At 35.4% G+C, this 27,946-nt stretch overlaps 1 pseudogene; it reads right to left on the bottom strand.

Moving 5' to 3' along the window:
- Positions 1 to 342: 342 nt before the first annotated feature.
- Positions 343 to 27,946, bottom strand: part of LOC100726558 (vomeronasal type-2 receptor 26-like) — a 32,691-nt pseudogene continuing 5,087 nt past the window's right edge.

Consider the following 27,946-nt stretch of genomic DNA (forward strand, 5'->3'; position numbering starts at 1 on the left):
AGAATGAACATATTTTTGGCCAGTTGTGATGCTTTGAAATAAACTATTGTATTCAATCTCAATATAAATCCTTGTTAGACTTGTAACACATTGTTTAAAGATAAGACAGCTATTGAACAAAGAAACGTTTAGCAGATACGCTGAAAATTAGTCAGTCAACATTAATATTACACATCTGAACCAATTTTGTGGACTGTAACTAGACATCTCTCCCCACGACAGGGACATGGTTTGAATAAAAACTGTCCTCATTACTGAAATGTATTTATTTAAGGTCATACATCATTCTTGATTTCTATTTTATTGTTCATTTCATATTAATCACATCACTTGAACTTTAATTCATCTTCTAATGAAAGCAACCGGATCAAGTAACATTTTCCTTGAAGCGTTATCTGATCTCAGAAGAATTACGTAACACTTGGGAAGAAATATACAACCCAATAATCCAGCACTGGAAGACAGAATTGCAAAAATTTCCAGGGCCACCATGGTTTTTCCTTTAGTGCTTATGTAGGAAGGTATAAAAGAAATCCAGACACTACAGAAGACCAGCATGCTAAATGTAATCATTTTGGACTCATTGAATCTGTCTGGTAGTGTCCTGGCCAGAAAAGCAAGAACCAAGCTCAGAAATGCCAGAAATCCTAAATAACCCAGAACACAGTAGAAGGCAACAGTTGACCCCTCATTACACTGGAGTATGATTTGACCAAACTCTGATTGTGTGTCAGTGTCTGGAAAGGGAGGAGAGGTTGTCAGCCAGACTGTGCAGATGCACACTTGAGTGAGTGAGCAACTGCAGACTATAACATTTGAAAATCGTGTCACCATCCACATTGGTACTGAGTTTCCTGGTTTGATAGATTTGAAGGCCACAAGCACAATGAAAGTCTTGGCTAAAATAGCAGACACAGCTATAGAAAATACAACTCCAAAGAATGTTTGTCTCAAAATGCAAGTAACTGGACTGGGCAGACCAATAAACATCAGGGAGCAAAAGAAGCAGAGGATTAAGGAAATGAGGAGAACATAGCTGAGGTTCCTGTTGTTTGCTCTCCTCTCACGATGGGTGTATCTCGGTATCTGATAAGAAGTCCTAAAATCAGAGCAGTGAGGACAGATAAACTAATGGCTGTAGAGGCCAAAGCAGCTCCCAGAGTATCTTCATAGGACAAAAATGTCATAAGTTTGGGGAGACACTGATTTCCCTCCGTATTTGGATACCGGTCTTCAGAACACTTGACACATTGATCCATATCTGAAAATTATTGAATTTATTGTGTTCTATCAGTACATTCCCAAGCATGTGTATAAAGCTTATGTTCAATTCCTGCTATACATGTGCATATATGCTAATATAGACATTTACCAATATTATACCAAAACTCTATTTCTGGCATCAAAACACCATAAATACTTAAATAAATCAAAAAAGTAGTAGAAAACAAATCAAGATATATTCCTTAGATCATAACACTGAAGAATTGAATAAATCAATGTTTTTTTGATCAGAGGGAAGTCAGTGATTACAAATTTGAATCTGTATAAAATATAATAAATAACTTTCTTTGAACAATGAAAGAAGGTGAGAATCAGGAATTTGGAAACTGATGTTGTAAGTGAAAAGCAGATCTTATGAAATAACTATTGGACAACAAATGGAGACAGGAAGATGATGATACTCATAATTTTAGTTGTTGGAGGACAAGAATAAAAGCATTTCTAACGTTTATTGAGTATCTGAATAAATATCAATATTTTACTGATTAATATAAAATAATGGTGAAAGAAATAAATTTTATCAGATATTTTCTTTATGAGAAATATACTTATTTTGCTCACTCTATGAAAATTCACTAAAATTTCCATCAGAACTCTATCAGAATGTAAAATACTATCGAACTTTATTTTCCATGAAATTTTATACTTTTCTTTATTCAAGCACTCTGACATTTTTCAGATACTTTGTAGAAAGACATAAATATACAGAAATAAATGTTTTGAATAAATCTCAAAGCACAGTGAAAGTTATTTTTTTCTTTTAATCTTTGCTAGCAATTACTGTGAAAGACACTTGTCTAGGAGTGGTTTTTAAATAGAAAAGAAATTACAAATTTCACTATGTGAGTATTCCTGAAAAATTTCCTAATACTATTGATAAAATACTCTACTCATTTATGTGTTGTTAACCTGCATTCCAGAGTAGTAATTAAAATCATTTGTCATTAGAATACTGAATTGTTTGTCATCATTATCAAACCTATCTAAGATAGGCCATTACCTGCACTATTATTTGATTTCTTATATCTCACTTGTAATATTATATATATTTTTTCAGCTTTCCTATTACTAGAACTATAGAACTGTGTTATGCAAGTTAAAATAAGAATGATTTAGTTTGCTTCATAGTCTCAGATATTCTAGCCCATAACTAACTTACTACAAGACATCATGACAACAAGAAAAGCACAGAACAAACATGCTCACTTCATAGTTCCAATCAATCAAAGCAGAGAAACCATAGCAATGAGGAAGATTCCAAGGCACTAGAGTTAATACTCAAGGGAACACATCCATAACTCACACAGAGACACTCAGAATTGTGTTTTATTAATCGGGGTAGCTGTCAGCTTAAGCAGATTGACAATGCACAATAACATGTACTTTCCAATGCTTGTCAACTTCACCCTCAAATACAACTTTGACACCCATATTTAAGCTTCAAGGAAACAGGAGATCATAACTCTACCTATTAGGACACAATCATCCAAGAAACAACCAAAAAAGACACTAAGCTTATTTCCCAATATTTCAGCATTTCTTAAAGATCCAAATTCTCCTCTGAAACTCAAGGCAAATTCTTGGCTGAAAAACACAGAAAATTCCAAAACCAGGTTAAATATTCACTGTATAAAATTGTAAAGGCTAAACATCCCAATGCCTGAAAGAAAGATGATCTAGAAAAGGATGAGACCACCCAAAACTGAAATCCACCAAATCAAAAGCTAAGTACTCTAACTTGTGTGCTATCCAAGTAACATGATGATAAATTACTAGTTACAGAGTGCATGAGGCAGAGAGAAGACCCCTCCCTGAAGGCCTAGTCCAGTAGTGGCAAAGCTATATCACATGTGCTGCACCAGGCTGTTTGAAGGCTCTAAAAACCTCACCATCATTGGCCTAGACTATTGCAGCTAACGGGGCCTTTCAAGTTGGGACCACTCACCCCCCACAGCTTTCCTCAGCATGTTCTTCGCCTCTTCAACACTCTGTGACCTTCATTGCTACTTTCACTGTATTCCTCCATTGCTACCTTCAAGTTATTCCACTAGCATTGTGAAGCTGTCGGTCAGGAGTACAAAGCCTAGCCTCACAGGTCATCCTTGGAAGAGCAGTTTACTCAGCAACTCCTGTGTGCTTCATGTAAAACCAGTATCACATGCATGATGCCACACTGTGTTGGCAGCTGGAGGCGTAGGCAGGCCTCCTTGAACTACGGCTGCAGTGGCCTCTGAATCCAGGCTTATATAAGCAAAATAAAACCAATTCCAGGAAACCAATTTTATATGTGAGCTTTCTTAAGGAAGAGGCCCAGGAACTCTATTCAGGAATGAAAATTAGACACTTTTACACTCTGGAGCAGCCTGTGGGTGGAGTTTTGCTGATTCCTGAGATACTTCAAGTCATCATTTTTCCTATTATAGTACTAAGTATTTTATTTCTTTATTTTTTATTAATGTACTTTTGCAATGCATAATGCTTACTATATTCATTTCTGAAAAATGGTACATGTATATAACATATGTTGGTCCTTTTTGATTCTTTTAAACTTTTTCTATCCCCCCTGCCCCTGATCCTCTTCTCCAAATGAAATATTCTACCCTTGCTTTTCCAACCTCACTTTATTTTATGGTTTATTTCTCATATAATAGGAAACATGCATTATTTAATTTTCTTTGTCTCAAGTATTTCATTAACTTATCAAATCTCATCCATTTTTCTGCAAATGACATCATTTTCATTCCTCTTTATGACTCACAATATTAGATAGTGTGTAGACACCCTATACATTCATTTACACATTGCTATTGATTAACATCTAAGCTTGTCCCAGAGTTTAGACATTGAGAATTGGGATGGTAGAAACACAGGTATTATGTATCACTACAGGAAAATGTTTTTAAGTCTTTCAGGAATGTACTCAAGATAAGACTGCCTGGTAAATTGTAATTGCTAGTTTTAGTTTATTCAGAAACATATAACAATTTCCCTAGTGGTTCCACTGGTTTACTTTCCCACCAACACTACAGAAGTGTTGCCATTGGTCTATACCTTTATAAGCATTCATTGTTTTGTGTCATAGTCATACCTCTAGGTTCCTATGGAAACTCAGAGCTATTTATACTTGTTTACATTTCTATAACGCCTAAAAATGATGAATTTTTTTCATATACTTATTAACTATTTGTACTTTTTTGTTGTTGTTGTTGATTACTGGGGATTGAAATCATAACCTTGCATTTGCCAAGCAGGCACTTACACCACTGAGCTAAATCAACAGCCCTATTTGTACTTTTTTGAAATGTGTCTATTCAGATGATATTCTCGTTTTTGACTGGGTCATTCATTTTACGATGCTATTTTAGTGCTCTATATACTATATTCATTAGAATTTTACCACAAATGAGCTCATAAAATTATTTTTCCAACTCTTATGAACATCTTTTAACATTGGGCATTGCTAACTTTGCCGCATGAAGCTTTTGAAATTGATGTAATCCCCTTTATGATATTTTTTTTTGAGTCTTAAAGTTCAGGAAGTCCATGTCTGCACTTATGTCTTCAAAAAGTTCCTATATTGGATTTTCAAGTTGATTTTAATTTTCTCATTTTATAATTAGTTCCTAGATCCATTTATATTTTGATACGAGTATGAATTAAAATATATGGATACACTAATTTGTTTAGGAATTTCATCTTCATTGGTGTCAAATTTACATGTGGTTCATTTCAGACCAAACTTTACAATTCTCAAATGGTCTTCTGCTTCTCACAAGTAATTCTCACTATGTCTATCTACAAGAAGTCAGCAGCTCCCATGGAACAGTATAAATATTTTCAGCCTCAATATTTCTGTCATGTGAACTGGTTTACAATCCTCAAACTCAGCCTTCTGAAAATTCTCTGGACCTGGGCAAAATATACATAAACTGTCAGTCAGAATATAATATGCATGGTTCCTAGTTCATTTTTCAGTGGCATTCAGTATGAAGTCTCATGAGCCTAGCCTTACCATCTGTATTCCTTTCAGCATTCTTTTCTGAGCTCTGACCAGAATTCACCTATCAGGCTCTGATTACAACATTCATTTCTTCTTTTATCCAGTTCCTTAATCTTCCCAAATACCTGCCCAGAAACCATATCCCAAGGGTTTAGAATTACATGGCCATATCATGGTCACAGCAATTAATCCATTTTTTAAATATATATTTCTTATATGGTTCTCTCCTGGTGATCATCTTTTCACATGCAATCATGGGAGCACTTTCTACTCACACACTTCTCACATCATGTTTCTGTCTTGGATGCAATTGCCATGGACTGAATCTTCTGAAACCATGAAAAATTAAACCTAACATCCTTGTCATTGTGGATCTTGTGTATTTATCTCAACAACTGGAAATCTGATAGATATAATAAGCATATAGATAATGAAATTTCCAAGCAAAATAATTAAGGAAATCAGGCTTCAGTAAAGGGAGAAAAAAGTCAAATCATTAAACAGATTATTACAATGGAATTTGGCTAATGTTCAAATAAGCATATCAATAATGATAGGAAGTTAATGGCAGGCAACAACATTCTAGACAACTCCATTTGATCTTGTGTAATTTTCTAAATCTTAATGTGTCCTTAAGTACTGCTTGAAAAGTGGAGTGTTTCATCCAAACTTTCCCTCCTCCCTGGTCATCAGTAACATGCCATTATATATTTGGTTGCATAAACTCAAATATGAATCACTTCACTTGAATTTATTTTCATTTCACATCATATATGCAAACCAAAATAAATAATGGTATACCACTGGAACATCTTATTTATGTTATAATTATCATATATTATTTTAAAAGATTTCTTATATGATAAGATATATTGTTCATGACTTTTCCTTCAGTTTAGTAAAATAGACTATTGAAAATTGCCATTAAATAGAAGCATTGCTTGCGATCACTGAATTGCAAATTATGGAATTCAAGCAAGCAGGAGTGAGAATTTGTGTTATGACATTTAAATATTAGCTATTAGGAGTGGCTTGGTGACATAGAATCATGTGTATGCTCTGTTGATGCTTTAAAACTACTGAGAATCCCTTTATTTCAGAAGTCACCTAAGTGTAACACTCAGCCATAATGGAAGAGTACAAAATAAAGTTTTTGTATATCACTTTTTGATTACTAAATATTTGTCTAAATAAAGGCTTAAAGTTAGCTGAGAGCAAAAATGAAGGAAGAAAGTATATTTAAAATAAAAATTACTCTAAGAATTATAAAAATTTTGTAAGAAAACATCAAATAATCAGCTAAACAACAAATATTCATTCCTGAAGCATCCATATTGCATGGCAAAAAGAGTGTCAAGCAAAGTAATCTTAGGAAACCAGAAGAGTGCTGATGCACCTGCTTATAATATAACATTCTTAAGTAAAACTCTGACATGCCATTGATTTGAATTTTGTGGCAACTATACATGATCTTTACAATTTTTAGTGTATTTGAAGTTCATTTTTAATGAGTAAAATCTTGATTATTTTTATATCTCTTAAAGTGTCATTGTTAGCATTAATTAAAATGATGCTTTTAAATGCACCTCACAGATTTTAATATCTGAGGAGTTGTGAGTAACTGTTAGGTAAATTATGGTGTAGCAGTATCAAAGCAGTTGCTTAGAAGTACAGGCAGAAAGAGAACTGAATTAATTATAGATAGACAAAACCAGAGTGGAGCTTCACATGGTGGTACACAGCCAGGTCCTCAGCTATGCAAAGGGCTGAGTCAGATGGGTAACTTCAGCCCAGGAGTCCAAAGCTAGAATGGATAATGTTCAAAATAAAACCTAAGCTGAAATCGAGAAATTAGATCACTGGCAGTTAACCATGCAAGCATATTTTCAGGGAGTACAGGGACTTTGTACTATCTCCACATTCAGAATGATTTTCAGGGAAGCTTACCTGTTTTATTTGCAATCTCTCCATTGGGACAGGGAATACAATGAAAGCAACAGAATGATTTTCCATTCCATGGCACTTTTTCTAAATCCATCTGGGCAACTCGGGGTGCAAACAGCAGAGGGAATCTGCACAAGAGGTATGAGAAGTGGAAATCTACTACAATAGCATGATTCAGTAGCAGCACACAGGTAGGAGGTTTCAGCCAAACTTTTCTGCAACACAACAGCTTAGCCAAGAGCTATAAAATTGTACTGAAAGGTTTTGGGAGGAATTGAAGTCATAAAGGGATTTAAGTTAGTATATGTGCCTATAATCATTAAATTCAAATGATAAACCTGGCATCCAATTTTGATGACTTTTGTACCTGAATGCTCATCTCATTTCTCTTGTCTAAGTCAGACATTCTCACTTCCAACAATAACATAAACTCTCCATGAGCTTTCTAACCCAGACTATGGCAAGAGTTGCTGTGTCTTATCATATAGACAACAATTTTTTCAAAGCTGCAGAAAATGTGTTGAATTACTCAGAGTGAAACACTAATTTACGTGATAATTCTCAGTCTAAGAAGTTCAAATAGTTAACATTACAGTGAACCAAATAAGGTGACATATGTGTCATGGGTTTACAAACTTACCTAAAGTTTGTTCTCTCAATACATTCTGTTGAGGATGCTCAATATGTTGCCTACCTGTTATGACTAATATATTGTATCAGTCTGAGAGGTTTAAATTTTAACTAAGAGACTCAGCAGGGAGCCAGGATCCTTACTCTGTAATTTCCTAAGCCTGTACAAGAAGAGGACAGAGAGGTGGTATGAGTGCTACACCAGCCCTGGGGGGCAGAGTGGGGGACAGGGGTGGTATCCTGTTTACAACTTGAATGGAGTAGAGGCTTGTTCTCCCCTTTTGCTCTGACTGCTTTTTCTGTTTTCTGCCTTGCAGTGTTGCCTCAGTGCCAAGCCACCGGGCTTTGCAACCAACTAATCGTACACTGAAACCTCCACAACAGTGAGCTAAATAAACCTTTTCTTCTTTCATTTCGAGTGTCAGGTATTTTTCCCCAGCAATGAGAGAAAAGTAACCAAGACAGAATTTGGTACCAGACGAGTAGCATCATTGCTGTGAATATACCTGACCATGTGGTTCAAGATCCTTTGGGAATGGGTTATGGGACAAGTTAGGAAAGGTTCAAAGGTATCACCTGAAAGAGTAGCCATGGGACAGCTTTGGCTGTATGAGAGTTTCTGGTCTGAACTCAGAGGACCACAAAACCAGCTAAGGCAAGGCTCGGAAACTTTCTTCTCGGGAGGAATGTATTTCTTGCTACAGTGCAGCTGATGTGGGCTATGGCTTGGCAGAAAGTTTGTTTGCATTTTGCTGTGTTCAGAGACTTTGCCTGACACTAAGAGTAAGGGCAGCAGACTAATTAATCTGACAGAAGAAATTTCAAGGCAATGAAATATTGAGACTGTGGCATGGCTGTTGGTGGGGGCTGTTAGCAAGATTTATGTTGCAAATCAAGTGCAAAGAGTCCATCAGGGTGATTTAAAACATTATGATTTTGGCCAGCAAGCAAGCTCCAATGAAGTTTGCACTGCAAAGATAAGGCAGAGAAAATCTTATTGTTGACAGGATATAAAAATAGAAAAGATGGCTGAAAGACTTCACAAAAGTAACAAGGTTGAAACATTTGTTGCCTCAAATCTGCAAAAGTGAAAGTCTTTGCTTTGAGGCAAAAGCTGCAGAAAAAAATGGTGCAGAATGGTGGCAGCCATGCCCTGTTCCAGAAAGGTGGTGGCCGCGCCATATTCCAGAAAGGCAGTGGCATGAAAAATTTATTCCTCTGAATTTGATGAAGAGTGCTTAGTGATCCAAGCACTAAACCCCTAAAAATCAAGGAAGAGGAAAAGCTAGCTATTGCTCCAACTGGCAGGAGACCTCAGCATTATCCACCTGGTGCTGATAATCACTACACATAGTATACAAGAGCAATGAGTTTGAAAAGTATTCCACCCCTATTTCAAAAGACCTGGGAGGCCAGGCAATGTGGCCCTGAAATGGCAGCCTGTGAAGTTGTGAATATGAAGCCAATAGTGCAGTGGAGACCCCAGAAGTTTGGAAAATCCAGGAACGTGCATTGTCTAAGGAAAGCTGTGAGGAAAGAGCAAAGTGGACTTAAGAGAAAAGCTGTGGGAGCTCTAACCATTAGAAGGGCTGCATGGGTGGAGTCACACAAGCACTTTGGAGCTTACAATTGGCCACAGAATGCTTCAGATGCTGAATATGCAACTCCAGGACTTAATGTTTGTTCCGCTGGATTTTGGAATTGTACCTTCCTGTGTATAACTTTTGAAATAAAAGTGTTTATCTTGTGCCTCTGTATTTCGGAAGTATTTAACTTTCTTTACATTTATATAGGGGTATTCAGTAAGCATTTGCTTTCCATCTTGGAAGAAGCTTCAGACTTGAACTTTTCAGCAAGGCTGAAACTGCTTGGAGTGTGGAAGTCTGGAAGATGGACTAAACAACTTCTGCATAAAGTGATGTGCAGGAGTCATTAGGAGGCCAGGGAAAAACATCATAATTCTAATGTAATATAATGTTCATAGATTTCTAGGGGCCAATAAGGATTGGTAAGTATGTGTTAAAATGTTTAAGTTGTGAAAAGGTAAGAAGAGCATGTCTTATGTCTGGAAATCTGTTTAAATAAATGTGTCTGGTTGCTCAGTTGACAAGGGGTGGATTACTATGTTGATACATTGTGTCAATTTGAGAAGTTTAATTAAAAGACCTATCAAAGAGCCAAGATCTTTACTTTGTAAATACCTTCAGCCTGTTAAGTAAGTGAGCACAGAGGTGGTATGAGTGCTATACCCATGCTAGGGGGAGCTTGTAGCCTGTTTATAAGTGTCAGGAACAGGCTTGTTCACCCCTTTTGCTCTGCTGCTTTTTCTGGCTGCTGCCTTGATGTATTGCCCTGATGCCATGCCACCCTGCCTTGGAGCCTACTGATTATGGGCTGAAACCTCAAAAAGAATGAGCTAGAAATTCTTCCCTTGCTTTATTTTGGTGGTCGGGTATTCTGTCTCACCAAGTAGAGAAATGTAACCAAGACACTACTAAAGAGGGACTTACCTCACTATGATGTTCACCCCACATTATCAGTTGTTCATTAAGTAAAGTGTGAAGCCCTGAGAGAATCAAAGATGAACTCTCCAACTTTTGCTAGAGCTTTAGTACCATTTAGCAAAGACTGGTAATTAAAGATGTCAAGTTTGTTTGGCAAAATTGTCTCATGGCCAGTTTTCTGTTGAATACCACTTCTTTCAAGTTGGGATTTTTACAAGAAGGGATGGAGCTAAAATTGAAAAATATTTGTCAGAAGAAAAATATTTGTCAGGAAGCAAGACGTACAAGTAGAAATCAAACTTATTACTTCAATAGTCCTCTTTCTTTCTAATTATATGTTACAACAAATGACTTTGATTGCAATATCTGTCAAACTTTACCCAAGGATTGATATCTTCCCACTATGGAGATTATATATGTTCTTCAGGATCACTAAATCATAAGACTAACCATGACCATTTTAAGAAAGCTGAAATTACATGAAATGGACTTTCTAATCATAAGATGGGTAGTAGAAATAAATAATAGGAGCAATAATGGAAATTTCACAAATATGTGAATCTTAGCCTGTTCCTCATAGTAAATGTGGTCCTCTGGTCAAATTAAAAAAGAATAATAGAAAAAAGTCTACCTTAAAACAAAACTATAAACTAGAATAAAACATAAGTGAGAAAAGCATTTTCAAAAAATTTACAGTAAAAAACACATGACGAATAAGGGAAAATCTCCACTGAATGCTATACTTCTAGGAACTTGTAAAACCAGTAAACTAAATATGAAGTTAGCAGAGGAATATAATGAAATGCATGAGATGAAAAGAGAAGGCAATAGAAATGATAAATGAAAGCCTGATGATTTCACAAGACTAAATAATAAATTTTAGCCATAAAACCTCAAAGAAATAAAGATTAAAAATTTAAAAACAGAAACTGAAAGCAACAAAAGGTACAAGAAATTAAGGCCTGTGTAATATATAAAAATATAAAATGGCATGAAAGCAAAAACATAATACCAATTTTTTTGTATTAGAGATTAAATTGATGACCTTGCACTTACCAGACAAGAATGTGAGCTGCTGAGCTACATCTCTGACCCCTAAAATATAATATCTAGTACAACATAAATACAATGAATTATAAAAGATTACTATGAACAACTCTTAATGGATGAATCGAAGCAATAGTAACCAAAATCTCACAAGAAATAAAAGTCTGGGACCAAATGACCTTGTGAGTGAATTCTACAAATCTTTACAAAACAATGATTACTAATACTTCTCAAAATTTTCCAGAAATTTAGACTGAAGGGTAACCTCTCATATACATTTTATGTGGCGTGCATTATGTGCAAGAGCCAAAAAATTAGAAAAAATTCTGCATATCACTTGTTAACTGAGTAAATTTTACAAATGTATGTAAAAAGGAATATTGTTCAGTCTAAAGAAAGAAAATCTTGGGATTGGTTACATTACTTATGAACTCAGAAAGGTAGAGACTGAGTAGGGAGTGAATTGGAAATGGGGAAATGCTGGTCAAAGGGAAGGAAACCTGCAGTTATAAGATCAACTAGTGCCAGAGAACTAATCTACAGGCTGGTGACTGTAGTTACTAATTACATATTGTTATTTGAAATCTGCTAAAATGGAACATACACAGTAAAGTACACAAGGTTGTGGACATACTACTCAGCTTAGTTAATCAATATTTCACAATGAATACATATGAGGAGGACCCCCAAAAATCTCAAGGTTTATGTTCCAAGAGCACTCTCCAAATGTAAAACACTGTAAATTTCAGATATAGCCAGAAAAATGCCAATGGAAGACCTTTTAAAAATAGTTTTGAATCCTAAATATGCTGTCTCCTGCAGTTATGTAATTTAATTTAATTATTTTAGCACTATATTAATGAATCCTTAGGAGATACATGAGGACATTGTGGTGACATCTCAGACCTCAGTGTTTTCAGAATAACAAACCAAGGACACTGGAAACCTGCAGATTACAGTAAATGTTATCACGCAAAATGCAGTTCATCCCCTTCAGAAGGGATAAAAGGCAAGATGTAAGCAGCATCGAGAAGTAAAAAAGGCTCTCGATTTGGAAACTTGTATCTCAGGCCAAAAGCAACTGCTGAAGGTATTTGCAGTTTCCATGAAATTTCTGGGGTTTCAGCACATAACTACTAGTTAGTTTCTAACGAAAATGTGCCAATGACTAAGGCCAAGAACGCTGAACTTCGACTTCACAGGGGTACACTATATAAAGCAAAACATTGTTTGCTTGGAATATGAAATTTTATCAAGGATACCTCATTAAACCTGGAAAAATGAAAAGTACAGAAAACGTTTCTCAATGTTATACAAGTAAATGGAAACTAACAAAGAAAATAATACAATTTAATTAAGTGTATTTTGACCTTTTGAGATTAATACAATTTATACTGTTCATAGATGAAATAATATGAAAATGATAGAATGATCATACTAGATTTAGAAAATATTCTTCAAATTTGAAAAACACTAAGGTTTAAACTCTTAGAAAATTTGTCATACAAAAGTGTTTGTCACTTACTAAATAATATTAACAAATTGCCTAGATAAGCAAAAGTCATCAAAATGATAAAATTCTTAATTTTTCTTCCTAAGGTTGTGAATAAGTATGATTACCAGCCTTAAGTATATCTATTCAACACTTAGAATAGGGTCATGGTAGTCTAACAAGGTAAAAAAAATACTGTACACCCATAAGACTAGAAATAAATACATGTTATCATTTCAGATCATCTGAATACTCACATAGAAAAGCAATGTGTACGTACAGAAAAATTTTGAGGTAAACAAAAATATTTGAAATATCAATTACAATTTATAAAAATGTAAATTAATTTTAAAATTGAAATATAAATTAAAATTATATTTAATTGCCTATGAATGTATAATAAATAACAAAAACATTAAAATTAAATTCAAAACAAAATAAATAAAGTTACTATAAAATTTTGGTAATTCATAGTTTAAAACTATAACACAAGGAATTGCCAACTGGAACAAAATGAAGAATCAAGAAAAAATACACATACAAATACTTTACTTTAAACTTGATAATACAGAGTCTTAAATTCACTGTATCTTTTCCCATGAATATTTTTAGATTAGCTGGTTTTCCACATTAGACAAAAATCATTTTGATCCACTATATGCTATCTTAATTTTACAGCGCTAAAAATTGGTTTCAAATGTGTTTTTGTCTAAATTTAAAATAGAAATATATCAAATGTTTAGAAGAAAACTACAGAACTACGGGATGATCTTCATTAATCTGACCTTAGCAGACTTTTCACAGAACAGAAAGTTATAAAGTATAAAGTGGAAAACAATAATTCACATTGTTTTGAAATTAAGAATTTTTCTTTATCAAAAGTGAAAATCAGAAGTCAGCTCAGGGAGAAGACATTCCCTATACAAGTAACTGCAAGAATACATTGAAACATTGTTTAAAATTTTATAAATGAAAAGGTATCCAAAAATGTAAAGTTGGGTAAAAGAGCCAAATGAAAAATGAACCTAATAAAAAGTGCTTTGTGTTTAATAAATAAATGAATGACTGGTTAAGTAGATTCTTTACCTATAATAAAATACCTAATAACAAACTAAATTAAAATAAAGTATTCTCATGCCACTCCATTTTCAAGTACTAACACAGAATGTTATCTGTAATAAAGTAGGAAGGAGATCATTAATTTTTTAAAGATAAGTAAGTGTCTACACACCAATGTCTGCCTAAGTCTGAGTTATCACTGGAATACGTTACGAAATTAATTTAGTTAATCACCTGTAAGAAAATCAATTCCATGGACATTTGCTAAAAGATAGAGGAGAACTTATAGCCCATATGATGAGTAATATGAAAAAAGGTAATTTGGGATAAACCACTAAATTTTTAAAACAATAAAGTTGCAAAACAGAAGACACTAAAGTGATTAAGAATGTGTAGAATAGGGGCTGGAGATTTAGCTCAGCGGCATAAGCGCCTGCCTCGCAAACAGGCAGTCTTGAGTTCAATCCCCGGTACCTATAAAAAGGAAAAAGACAAAAAAAAAAAAAGAATGTGTATAATAAAGGAACAGCCCTTAAGTGGTCTTCCATAAACTGATACTTTTCGATTTTTTTGAATTCCCATAGTGAAAAGTGAGAAAATCCTGAAAATAATTAGGAATTTGAGAACAACCCTTTTCTAAACTCTTTAGAAAACCTACCATCATTTTATTTTGAGGACAAATTGAAAGGATATTTGTATATCCTAGTAAAAGATGACAGATGAAGAGATAATTGGACTTAATAGAAAGAGCACAAAGAAAGCTGGTGACATTAATTATTCCGTGCTACACAGTTGAGTCCACATTCTTCCTAATTTAAGGAGAATTCTTGGAAAAAAATTGATGAATCAAAAAATAGAACTGCATGACCCATTGCCCTAGCAATACAGAAGAGTGAGCTTTGGTTACCTGCCATGGATGAGGAGTGACACAGGCAGCTTTGTCAAGTGGTTGCTCCTTCATGTTGAGTGAGAGTATTTTGTGAAGAGCCCGGGCAATGACACTCACAGCAGCATGAACAGTGTAACTCTGGGGTGAAGTATTCATATCCCAAACATGCAGAGCCTGAGTTTCCAGGATACCATTTTGTTCAAATTGACTCAGTGTCTTGATCCCATGTTGATCCAAATATGGACATTCAAATAATGTAGACCACACATCCTGGATAAAGATATCGTTAGGGTATTTTGCAGGCTGAATAGTTCTAAGAAATTCTTTAAAACCAGGAATCTCTTCTGTGTGGAAAGAAAAAGATAATCCTCCTCCAAAATATGTATAACTTAGACTTTGTTCAAAGGGCAATGTAGTTATATCCCAGTCAGTAGTTGTAACCCAGATATTACCAAAGGGATTATTGCAATAGATGAGATATACAAATCTTAGAAGAGAGTATGTGTCACCAAATGCAACAATGATGCTTGTAGATGTGAATCTTTCAAAAAAGAGTTCCCTGTTAAGTGTATCTTTAGCAGGAAACTCTGGAACCTTTGCTGCAAATGCCACACACAGTCCATTGCTGTTCATCTCTTCTGTCATATCCTGGAGAAACATTTCTCCTCTGATGTCATCCGGAACCACAAGACCAACCCAGACCCAGCCAAAGTGCAGCAATAGTTCAATGAAGCCCTGAAACAGAGCTGCAGTGTTCGTAGGAAACTGGTAAGTAGACTGGAGCTGGACACTGTCTCTGAGACTGCGGTCAAACGGACCATAGCTGATCTAAACAGAAAACATAGTTACTGCTGACACTAAAACAGGAAATTAACTCACTAAGAATTTAATTCATCCTCTCTTTCATGTGTACTGTAATGAAATAACTGATAAATGACTAATAAATACCAAATTATTATATAACATCAATCACATAATTTTTACTGCCTATATTATATATACAAGTCTTTATAGTTTTAAGAAATAAACCCAAAATGCAACTATAAAATACAGTCATCTTCCTGAGCTATGGTAAATGAAACTGCAAAGTTTCTTTATAAACCTAGAACTTCCTCTGCTTAATGCTCCTTTTTCTGCATACCTGAAGCCATGAAAGATTTGTCTTGAAGAAAGTTTTGCAAGCCAACTTAACTGAGAATTAGGAATATATTATTCTCAAACTTACTAAAAATGACTGTATTTTGCAACGAACTGCTATGCTTCCCTTTTATACTTAAGTACACCTACTTACTGTCCCAAAACGACATAGTTTACAATAAGGCCTGGTAATTTTTCCAGTCACTCTAAAGAAAGTCTCCATCCAGCAGCCTCTGTTATAGGCATGTCACACCCATTCTTATAGCAACTCTTCACTTTAACTGTCTGTGCTACTATTCGCAGCCATCTTTCAACTTTCCATCAGGGCTTTTCCTTACTTTCCCACTTTTGAAAGATTAAATCATTAAATACCTAATATGCTAAGTGAAATGACTAATTCTCAGAATCTGTTTTAACTAATTTGCCTTAAAAATTGATAATTTGCTGACCAGGCCATGCCCAGCCACCACCAAGAAGCAGGCAGGGCCCAGAAGCTTGTCACAGGCCCTGACTGAGTGCCAGGTTGAATTTCATCACACAGGGAAAACTTAGAACTCTGCTCCCAGGCTGTAAGAGCATGTCATGATTCTGAAATCACCCTAAGACCCACAGAAGGTACTCAGGGACCTAACCAGGCCATGCCGACCCACCTCCAAGCAGCAGACAGGGCCAGGAATCCAATTCCTGGCCCTGACTTCACAGGGGTTCAGGCACTAAAGACCATGCCCTGCATCTGAAATCAACAGAGGACACATGGAGTCTCCACAGGCCCAACAGGTCCACTCCCAATGAGTTCCAAGTGGTACGAAGTTGCCAGCAGTCTGCCTTGGTAGTCAAAAGTGAGCCAGGTGATTCCAGTGCACCAAGGAAGCTTTGAAACATCACTCAAAACTCAGAAATGAGCATGACTCCAGCTGGCACTGAGGAACACAACACTTCCCTGGGACCTTGGCCCAGGTCACTGAGAACTTCCTGCGTCACTCACATCTGCTGTGGGGAACCCGTAATCCCCTCAGACCTTGGCCTGTGTAGCTGCCTGCTTCCTGCCTGACTCCAGTCATCAGTCAATAATGGCACATTGCCTTGGGAACTTGGCCCATGCCTAGCGGACACCCTCACCAGGACATCTGATGGCCCATCAGGTACACTCCCTACCTCCTGGACCTAATACTGCTATTGATCTTCCGCTCCCAACTCTTCTCCCAGAACCTTGGAATACAGCAGATTCACTGTGCTAACTTGATGGGAGATTCAGTAACTGCCTCACCAAACAGAAGACCTCAGCAGGCTCCAGTCAGTGTGGTGAGTATGCCCTTAAGACAGAGGTGTACAGTGGGTAAACAGGGCCAGTAGTAAAGATCCCTTCAACTAACTATAAGACCTTGGTGGGTCTGGCAAGAGTATGTGTGATCCATCCCTGCACACCGAAAACAACACACAAGGTGAGGAGTGTGCCAATAAGGACTTGGAGAAAATCTAAAGGGCATATGAGACACAAAGGCACACAATGGGGACACAGTAGGGCATCAGACAATGCAAACACTGTAGACAGGTATATTTGGTGACCTGGTAACCTGAAGATAAAGTAATAGCAGGGACCACAATTTAACCTACATCAATATTACTAGGCTTGTCAGTACAGGAACAATATAGAACTCATCCAATAGGCCTTGCAATGACAAGTCTATTGGCTGGCCCATCTCTTCATTGTGGGACCCAGCAATTGGACAAACATCAACCTTAAACTAGGACCCCAATATACACACTACCAACAGTTGACACTAGTGAGATTGAAGGACCCAATATTAACTTGAAAGAGTGAATTGGCAAAACAAAAAAGGAAATGCAATCTCAAATGTCTATTCTACCAGGAGCAAGTACAGGAGATTTGAAATAGAGGACTTCAAAAGTAACACACTGGAAATCTCTCAAAAAATAGCAAATGAAAGAAGCACAACTCCATGAGGCTATCAAGGAAATCAAATTAGAAGTACTCTCCCATGTAAAGATAGAAATAACAACCTTAGGAAAGGAGATTCTGAGCACTGCTAAAGAAGAAATAGAGAAAAAAGTACAGGAGCATGGGAAACTGATTGAAACCTTGAATGAAAAATATAGAAAATGAGTAAGATCCATGAGAAAAACTCAAAGAGACATCCAGGAAACAAAAGATTCTATTCAGAGCTGGCAGAATCTTTTAAATGAAGCTGAGGAGAGGATTTCAGACCTTGAAGACAGGATCGCAATTAGGGATCATGAAAGGATAGAACTTTTAGACATAACAAAGAAGCATGAAATGACAATTCAACAGGCTTCCAGATGATGCCAAGAGCAACAATGTAAGGTTAATATGCATCAGTGAAGATGCAGAAATCAATGCAAATGACATAACTAAAATATTCACAGAAGTAAGAGCAGAAAATTTTCCAAACATGGGGAAAAATCTTATGTGCAGACAAGTGAGGCAGATAGAATGCCAGAGAGTCACAACCAACCATAAATCTATACTCAGACATATAATAATTAAGATCTCAAACACACAGCAGAAAAACATACTACTAAAAGCTGATAGAGAAAAGACACAGCTCAACTATCAAGGAAAGCCAATTAGAATCACAGTAGACTTTTTCAGCACCTCAAGTCAAGAGGTGCTTACAGTGAAGTATTTCAAGCCCTGAAAGAAAATGACTTTCAACCAAGACTGATGAACCCAACAAAACTTACTTTCAAATTTAGTGGAGAAACAAGATACTTCCATGATAAAGAACAACTGAAGAAATTCATGTCCACTAAGTCAACCCGAGAAAGACTAATGAAAGACATACTAGATAGAGAGCAAAAAAGAAAAGGAAAAAAAAAAAAACAATCCCCAGGATAACAGAAAGAAACCACCAGTTAGAGCAATCAATTAAGCAATGGGGAAAAGCAGAAGACAAATAACGTGAATGTAACATGGCAAATTTGAACGAGTACATATCAGTGATATCCATAAATGTAAGTGTCCTCAATTCACCTAGCAAAAGAAATAGGTTGACAGAATGAATCAAGAAACAAGATCCCACACTATGTTGTATATAAGAAGCATATCTGATCCAAATGGAAACTCATAAGTAAAAGTCAAAGGATGGAAAATAGTATTTTACATGACAGGAAGCCAGAAAAAGCAGAGGTAACTATGCTATTTGCATGAAATGTGAACTTAAAACCTAAAATGATTAAAAGAGATAAGGAAAGTCACTATATACTCTTTAGTGGAAAAATTCAAGATGAAGAACTAACAATTATAAATATATATGCACCAAATACAGGAGCACCCAAATGTATAAGACAGATACTTATCTGTCTTATATAGCAAATACACAAGAACAGGGGCCCTTAACAGTCTGTTGTCTCAAATAAATAGATACAACTGAATCACCTATGAGCAATTGGACTTAGTTGATGTTTATGGAGTGTTCCACCCAACCACATCAGAATACACATTCTTCTCAGCTGTGCATGGGACATTCTCCAATATAGACCATAAATTGTCCCACAAAACATTCTTAAGAACCTGCAAAGGACTGAAATTATCCCATGCATAATATCTTACTTTATTGCATTAAAATTGGAAATTAATGGCAAAAGAAATTGCAAAACATCCATAAATACGTGGAAATTATGCAACAAATTTTTGAATAACCAGTGGGCTACTGATGAAATTAAAGAAGAAATAAAGCAGTACCTGCAATTCAATAAAAATGCAGAAACAACATACTGCAATCTGTTGGATGCTATGAAAGCAGTCTTCTTAAGAGGAGAATGTATAGCAATAAATTGTCTTATCAAGAAAACAGAATGAGCACAAATAACCTAATACTTAATCTCAAGCTTCTAGAAAAAGAATAACAAGTTAACACAAAGCTCCTACAAGAGAGGAAATTGTAAAGATTAGAGAAGAAATCAATGCAATTGAAACTAAAAAAATACAAAGAATTAATGAATCAAAAACCTGTTTTTCTGTGAGAATCAACAAAAATGACAAACCTCTAGCTAACTTTTTCAAGAAAAAGAAAGAAAAAACTCAAATCATGCAGTAAGGACTGAAAAGGGAGAAATTATGACATATCCCAAGGAAATACAAAAGATCATAAATACTTCAAAAATCTCTACTCACATAGAGTGGAAAACAAGAGGAAATGGACAAATTTCTAGAAACACATGAACCACCAAAGCTCAATCAAGAAGATATAGCCAATCTGAGTAACCCAATATCAGCTAATGAAACTGAAAAAGTAGTTAAAAATGTACCAACAAAGAAAATCCCGTGGCCTAATGGATTCCCGGCTGAATTCCATAAGAAATTTAGAGATGATTTGATGCCAATACTCCTTAAACTTTCAATGAAATTGAAAAGGAAACAATCCTCCCTAAATCATTGTTGGAGGCAAGTATTACTCTGATACCAAAGCCAGAGTAAGTCTCAACCAAAAAGGAGAATTATAGGCAAATCTCACTAATGAACACTAATGTAAAGTTTCTCAATAAAATTCTGGCAAATAGAATGCAGCAAATCATCGAGAAGACTATACATCATGACCAAGTGGGATTTATCCTAGGAATGCAGGGATGGTTTAACATGTACAAATCAATAAAATAATACACCACATCAACAGAATCAAAAACAAAAACCACATGGTGATTGCAACAGATGCAGAAAAAGTTTTCAATAAAGTCCAGCCCATGCTCATGATAAAAATCCTTCAGAAACTCGGAGTACACAGTGTCTACCTCAATCTTATAAAGGCCACCTATGACAAAACCAACAGCCAATATTATACTAAATGGACAAAAATGAAAGCTTTCACTTTAAAATAAAAAAGAAGACAAGGATGTCCACTATCATCACTCCTTTTAAATATAATTCTGGAAACACAAGCCAGGGCAATCAGGTAAGAGAGAGAATTAAAAGGAATAGAGATAGGAAAGGAAGAAGTTAAATTATCACTATTTACAGATGACATGATATTTATATAGAAGACCAAAAAACTCCATTAAAACACTCTTGGAAATAATAAGCAAATTCAGCAGTAGCTGGATGTAAAATCAGTGCTCAAAAGTCAATAGCTTTCTTGTACACAAACCAAAAACTCACCAAGAGAGACATTATAAAAGTATCGCCCTTCACAATAGCATCTAAAATGAAATACTTAGGAATCAACCTATCAAAGAATATAAAAGAACTTTATGCTGATAATTATGCTATACTATAAAAGGAGATTGAAGAGGATATTAGGAAATGGAAGGATATTCCTTGGTCTTGGCTAGGAAGAACCAACATGGTGAAAATGACCATGCTCCCAAAACTGTTACACAGATTTAATGCAATCCCAATGAAAATGCCTTTAACATACCTCACAAATCTAGAGAAAACACTCCAAAAGTTCATTTGTAAACAGAAGAAACCTACAATAGCAAACACAATTCTGGGCAACAAAAGCAAGGCAGGAGACATCTCAGATCCTGACTTGAAACTATAGTACAAAGCCACAGTCATAAAATCAGAATGGTATTGGCAAAGAAATAGACCTGCAGATCAGTGGAACAGATTAGAAGATGCAAACACAACTACAAAGACACTCAGCCACTTGATATTTGAAAAAGGGGCTAAACGTGTTTATTGATCCATTCACAAGTTTTATTGATCCATTCACATTTGGAATGAAGGATAGTCTCTTTAATAAAAAGTGTTGGAAAAATTGGCTCTCCACATGCGGAAGACTGAAACTATCTATACCTATCACCATGCACGGAACTAAAGTCTAAACGAATGAAAGACCTAAATAATAAAACAGAAAAACTATATATAATGGAAGACAAGGTAGGTATAAGTCTTGGAGACATAGGGGTAGGCAGAGAATTCATGAACAAAACACAAACTGCACAGGAAACACGTTAAAGCATCAACAAGTGGGATCTCATATTATTGAAAAGTTTCTGCACTTCAAAAGAAATCACCAACAGAGTGAAAAGAAAACCCACAGATTGGGAAAGAATTATAGCTAGCAGCCCCTCAGACAAAGGACTTATACCTAGAACACATAAAGAGTTGGAAAACACCAAGCCCTCCATGTTCAAAGGCCGTCTTCAAAAATGGGCATCTGAAATGAGCACAGAGTTCTCAGATAAAGGTGTACAAATGGAAAATAAATACATGAATAAATGTTCAGCATCACTGATCATTAGAGAAATGCAAATTAAAATATCACTGAGATTTCATCTCACTCCAGAATAAATGACTACCATCAAGAAACCAACAGATAAGAAATGTTGGAGACTCAGCGAGGAAAAAGGAACACTGCTCCACTGTTGGTGGAACTGTAGACTGGTGCAACCACTAGAAATCAGTTTGGAGAATTCTCAGACTAGGATTGGGAGGTCCATTCAACCCAACTATTCCCATCCTGGGTATTTTCTCAGAAAAGCTAAAAATCTCATATCACAGTGATATATATGCACCCATGTTCATAGCAGCGCAATTTGTAATAAATAGCTAAATTTTGGAAACAACCAAATTTCCCATCAACTGCAGAGTGGATGAAAATGATGTGGTATTTTTATACAGTGGAATATTACTCAGCTATAAAAGGATGATCTTGAGGAATTCATAGGCAAATAGAGACAACTTGATACTCTCATTAATGAAATAAATAAGAATCATATTTAGAAATATCACATTGTATCTCTAGTGTAAAAAGTAATAAGAAATATAGGAAGTATAAAATCTAAAATGTGTAACTGCTATTATAAAAAAAGAATGTCCTCTAAAGGATATACCTTCAAGTATGTTTAGGTTTATAGGATTGATAATCATATTACTAAGTTTTTGTTGGATAGTTGAACAGAATTGTTTGCAGTCTTGCTGTTTCAATGTCCAGTTTATATGCTTCACTTTTGTAACTTGAAAAACAGTTTGTAAGAGGACAATATGTAATTATGAACTAGTGATTTCTTACTGTTTTTTTGAAATTATGTATTATTTCCACACTTTTTGTTTTGCTTTTTTAATTCCTAAAAAAAGGGTGATAATTCTCTTTTTCTAGAAAAATCATCTTTAACCAGTTTTCAGGAGTCTTTTCCTGAGGCACTTTATTTTCAGAATATAGTATACAGTATTAGCTTTTTTACAAAAACTTAAACATTTCCCTAATTTCTTACTATCAGAAGTGATTAGAACTCTTATTTACCCTATCTTGTAACAAGTACACTTTACCAAATGGTCTCCTAAATTTATATTTCATCCACAGGATTTAATCCATAGGTAAATGCTAACCATTAAACGTGAATACTTTATAGACTCTCAAATTTAAATTTCAATATGATAATCTTTATAGAAGTTCAACAAATGCTTGTCAACTAAGTGAGTGAAGAAATGGATGGTTTAATTATCTAGAGAGTGAGAGGAAGGAGAGATATCATAAAAGCTAAAATACAGATGAATATATACTTTAGGTACAAGGAAAAAATATAAAGCAAAACTCAATATTTAAACAGATTTTAATAGCTGAAATAAGATAATAAAATTATTTGTATTTGTCAAAGCTTGACGATGAGTGAGTGAGGTTTAATTTATTTTATCTTTATATTTCCTTAAAGTTTTCTGAAACATTAGGGATCATATTTTTGACCACTTGACAATTTTTTAAAAATTTAATGCATGTTAGGGCTGGGGACTTAGCTCAGTGGCGTAAGCACCTGCCTTGCAAGCAGGTGGTCATGAGTTCGATCCCTGGTACCAATAATAAAAAATTAATGTGTGTAAATGTACATATTAAAGGGTCTCACTGTGACACTTTCATAGCTACATATGCCTGTTTTCACCATTCCACCCTCCTCTACTCTCTTGATCTCCCATCTCTCTTTAATTCCCCTTGTGTCTTCTTTTAACTTTTACATTTTTAATTTGAAACTATACATGTTTGAGACCCATATGACAAAAAAGGCTTACTTTTATCAATATTGTTTGAATATTAGAATTTATTCAAAACTATTCATCAAAAGGAAGAATTTTTTTCAGTCAATGGAAAACAATAAAATTACTTTCCACTGTTATGTGAACAAAGAATAAGATTTAAAAAGCAAAAAAGAATTAAAAGTAACTAAAGAATAAAGGAAAATAAAAATTAAACAAGGAGAATATGCAACATTAGAGTTCATATAATTAATAAACACTTCCTAAATAAGTCTAGTACTATAAATCAGGAATAAATGAAGCGTCTCAGTTGATTAAGTTAACTTGCACTTCAAAATAACAATGTTTACTGTAAGCCTTATAATGTGAACAAATTTGACTCATAAGTGCCACCATTTCAAAAATACTTAAATGGGGGGCTAGGGATTTAGCTCAGCAGCATAAGCGCCTGCCTTGTAATCAGGTAGTCATGAGTTTGATCCCTGGTACCGATAAAAAGGAAAAAGACAAAAAAAAAAAAAAAAAAAAAAACTTAAATAAAGTTGCCATGGATCAATAAAGTTTTTGTAAACAAGACCATGGACTAAAACATTGATTCTGATAGAAAAGAATTGAAAAGTGTCTGACCATAGTAAATCAGTTAAATAGGTTTTATAGAAAACAAATTCATGTTGCAATTTAAAGTACTATAAAAGAAAAACAACTAATACAAACTCTTCATATTATTTTTAGTTTAAAAACAATATGTGAATGAATGTCCAAATACTAATATATTGATCAGGTTTTATAACTGCCAAGGAAAACAAACTGAAAGCTAACATGAATAAATAGTATAAAATTTCTCCCTGGTAGTGAGATTATATATTGGTATTATTTCAGGTATATAAGATTTTCTTCACTTCAAAAGTTTTCCAATGATGACTTTATTGTAGAAATCCCATTTTAAGTTATATATAAGTCATATTACAGAAAAAAACACAGTTAAACCGTAAGTCAAGGTGTCACAATCTTTTCAATGAACATAAATTGAAATTTGCTTGGCATATATTACTCTATTTTTTCGTTTAAGCCCAAACGCCAAAATGTTCAGTCTACCTGGGGAACACTGTAGAGACATAATACTCGGGAAATCTGGGTTGATATTTGTGTGGAGATGCCTCCTATCACAGCCACCAGCTTGTCCCTCTTCTCAGGCCTGAAGTTATAATTAGGAACCAGAGGACTCTCTCCTGAAAGCAGAGACAGAGAACTCTCCACGGCCTTCATCTCAACGTAGTCAACGTTGAAGAGGTAGAATCCCAGGGACATATTGAATAGCAAATTCAACTTCTTATTGATCTCATTCACAGCAAAAACCACAGCCAGCAGCTGCTGATAGTGCTTAGTAAGTTCCCTAAAATACAGTGTGAAAAGGCAGTGCCTAAGCTTTTATTTTTAAAAAGAAAACTATGCAAAACACGTGCACAGTAATCTAAGAAGTAAAGTGAGAATCTGCCATCAAAAACATTGAGAAATATGGTGGCTACAAGGTCAGACTTACAGTTAAATGCATTATTTTCACTTTAGGATGCTCAGTGTAGCTTGCTTCTGAGAGCCTAAACTCAGCAAATGAAATAAATGGAAAATTGCAAAAATAACAATGTAGAATTTTATATATTGTTACCTTGCATTTCAAGTTAGACTTTTGGACATACAGTATTTTGTTAGATTGCCCAAGAAATATACACACACACATTTTGAAATGATATATGTATAAATGATTTCAGTATATCTTCAATTTTTGAGCAAAATACTTCTAAGCTGTAGAGTGCTTTGCAAGTCACCTTCGTAGGCACTTAAGCGCAGTCATACACACATTGACATAATCTGGTATGTAGGGAAATCTCACACTTACGCATGTACGTAATGTGGCATAGAATATGTATCTTGAAATCCAAATGTGCTTCTCGTGTCACCATCAGTCACTCTTAGTGAGAAGAACCCTCCAATGATAAAATCCCCATCTTGATAATAGCCAGGAGAACCAGGTACATTTAATGAAAGAATAAATCTTTGTTCCTGAAATATAAAAAAGATAGTGACAAGCAGAGGAAAAGTGTTAGATAATTTCATATTAAGTGATAAAGACTAGTTTAATTGATAAAAATAGAGAAATATATTCTACTGAAAATCCTATTATGCACTAAGCATTCCCAAATGTAGGTGAACAGACTGTGTTTCAAACCAGAGCCTCTCTGTGAACATGGTGTATTTATAAAGCACTTCCTTAGGTCTGATGCAAATGTAGTAGCATGTAAAGTTTCCTTTGTTTTCTAGAAATAGTCTATTATGCACCTGCTCATTTTTCAATTCATTTTCCATATGTACAGTTAGTACAAGTCTCCAAGGAACCACAAATCTCTGTCACTGCACCTGGTGTCCTGATTCTAATAAGAAAAACATTAAATAAAAAGCAATCTACAATCATAGAAAGCTCTCAGGGACTTTATATTTTCAGAAAGTTATGATTTATTGCAGATACCAAGATAAGCACTGTAAACTAAAAAATTGGCTTTAAGTTGTCACGAACAAAGAAGCCTTATTTGAGTGATGTCTTTCTTATTACCAAAGATTTAATGATGTAGAGTGTCACAGATAGCAGGAAGCAGAGGATCAAAGCACAAGTGGGGTAAATATTCTTCACCTGACTTTACATCATGTCAGGATTGTATGATCTCAGAAAAAAGATTACTCAGTATTTACATATGCAACAAGCCAAAGCACTTTCTCCAGAAAAAAAGGATTCTGACAAGTTCCCACAGACACTTATTTAAGTAATGGATTTCTTAATTTTTAATTTTATATTGTTATAGGAAAATATGTATACATACATACATACATACACTTAGTCATAAGATTCTCTAACTACCACAAAAAAAATTAAAGATAAAGAAAAAATTCTGACAGAGGGTCAGAAAGTAGGTCACCTTAGCTGTACAGGAGTAAGTATAAGAATTACATCTGACTTTTCACAGAAACGGTACACTCAAGAATAGTATAAAATAAATTTTAATTTAAGGCACTGAAAGAATAAGCCACCATGAAAAATTCTGTACCCAGTAAAATTACTGCTTCAATCAATGCTCATACCAAGCAAATATACGAGGAGATGTTTGAGCAGTGCAGGTGCCCTAAATGACATCTTCAAGGTTCTTTCAACAGGAGAGAAGTTTTATTGGTTAGAAACTGGATATATAGTATGGTGGAGAAAATTAGAGAAGAAATGAACAGAGATAAAATTTTAACTTTTATTTCCATTAGAGGAAACTGCTAGTCTCAGCCTGGACCTGGCTGGTATAGTTAGTTCTCCCAAAAGTTCTTCAGTATTAAGATTAGAGAAGATGTTGACTTGCTAGGTCACTGTGTGGAGAACCTCTCTGGAAGAACAGCTCAGATTCTGGAATTTGACAACATGGAGAGGGCTGGACTAGCGGAAAAGGACTGTCACAAACCCAGGAGGAAACTGAAGGGAAAAGAAAAATAGGAAGTGGAAGGAAAAACGTGAGTGGAGGGCTGGAGCCCGATGCACTCACTGAAACCAGTCCATGCTGTGCTGCGAGCACCGTGGAGTCGGGCAACTCAAGGTCATGCTGAAGCCATGGCTGCCGATAACAGGAACTGGTGAGTCCCAGGCCCTTGGCAGGAGGACACTATGCAGTGGGGAGTAGAGCCAAGGTGGGGAACTACATTGATTCCTGGTGAGTTTTGGAGATTGGGTCCTGAGATGGGTGTCGGTGGCTGGAGGAAAACTTGGAGTGGGGCAGAGCCCGACTCCACGGTGGCATCATTCAGCTGCCTTTGGCCCAGAGAGGATTGATAGGTTCTGCTTGGGCTGAGCCATGCTCCTGGTTGGGACCCAATAGCCAGGGATGAAATTTTCCTGACCCTGGGAGGTCTGCAAACCACAGGCTAAGTTCCTGAAGTCACTTGTGGGTTTACTGACTCAGAGGCTAGAGGCTAGCCTACATCA

This window comes from Cavia porcellus, unplaced genomic scaffold (genome assembly GCF_034190915.1).
Source record: "Cavia porcellus strain 051 isolate PalLab524CR breed Dunkin Hartley unplaced genomic scaffold, mCavPor4.1 scaffold_27, whole genome shotgun sequence".
Taxonomy (NCBI): domain Eukaryota; kingdom Metazoa; phylum Chordata; class Mammalia; order Rodentia; family Caviidae; genus Cavia; species Cavia porcellus.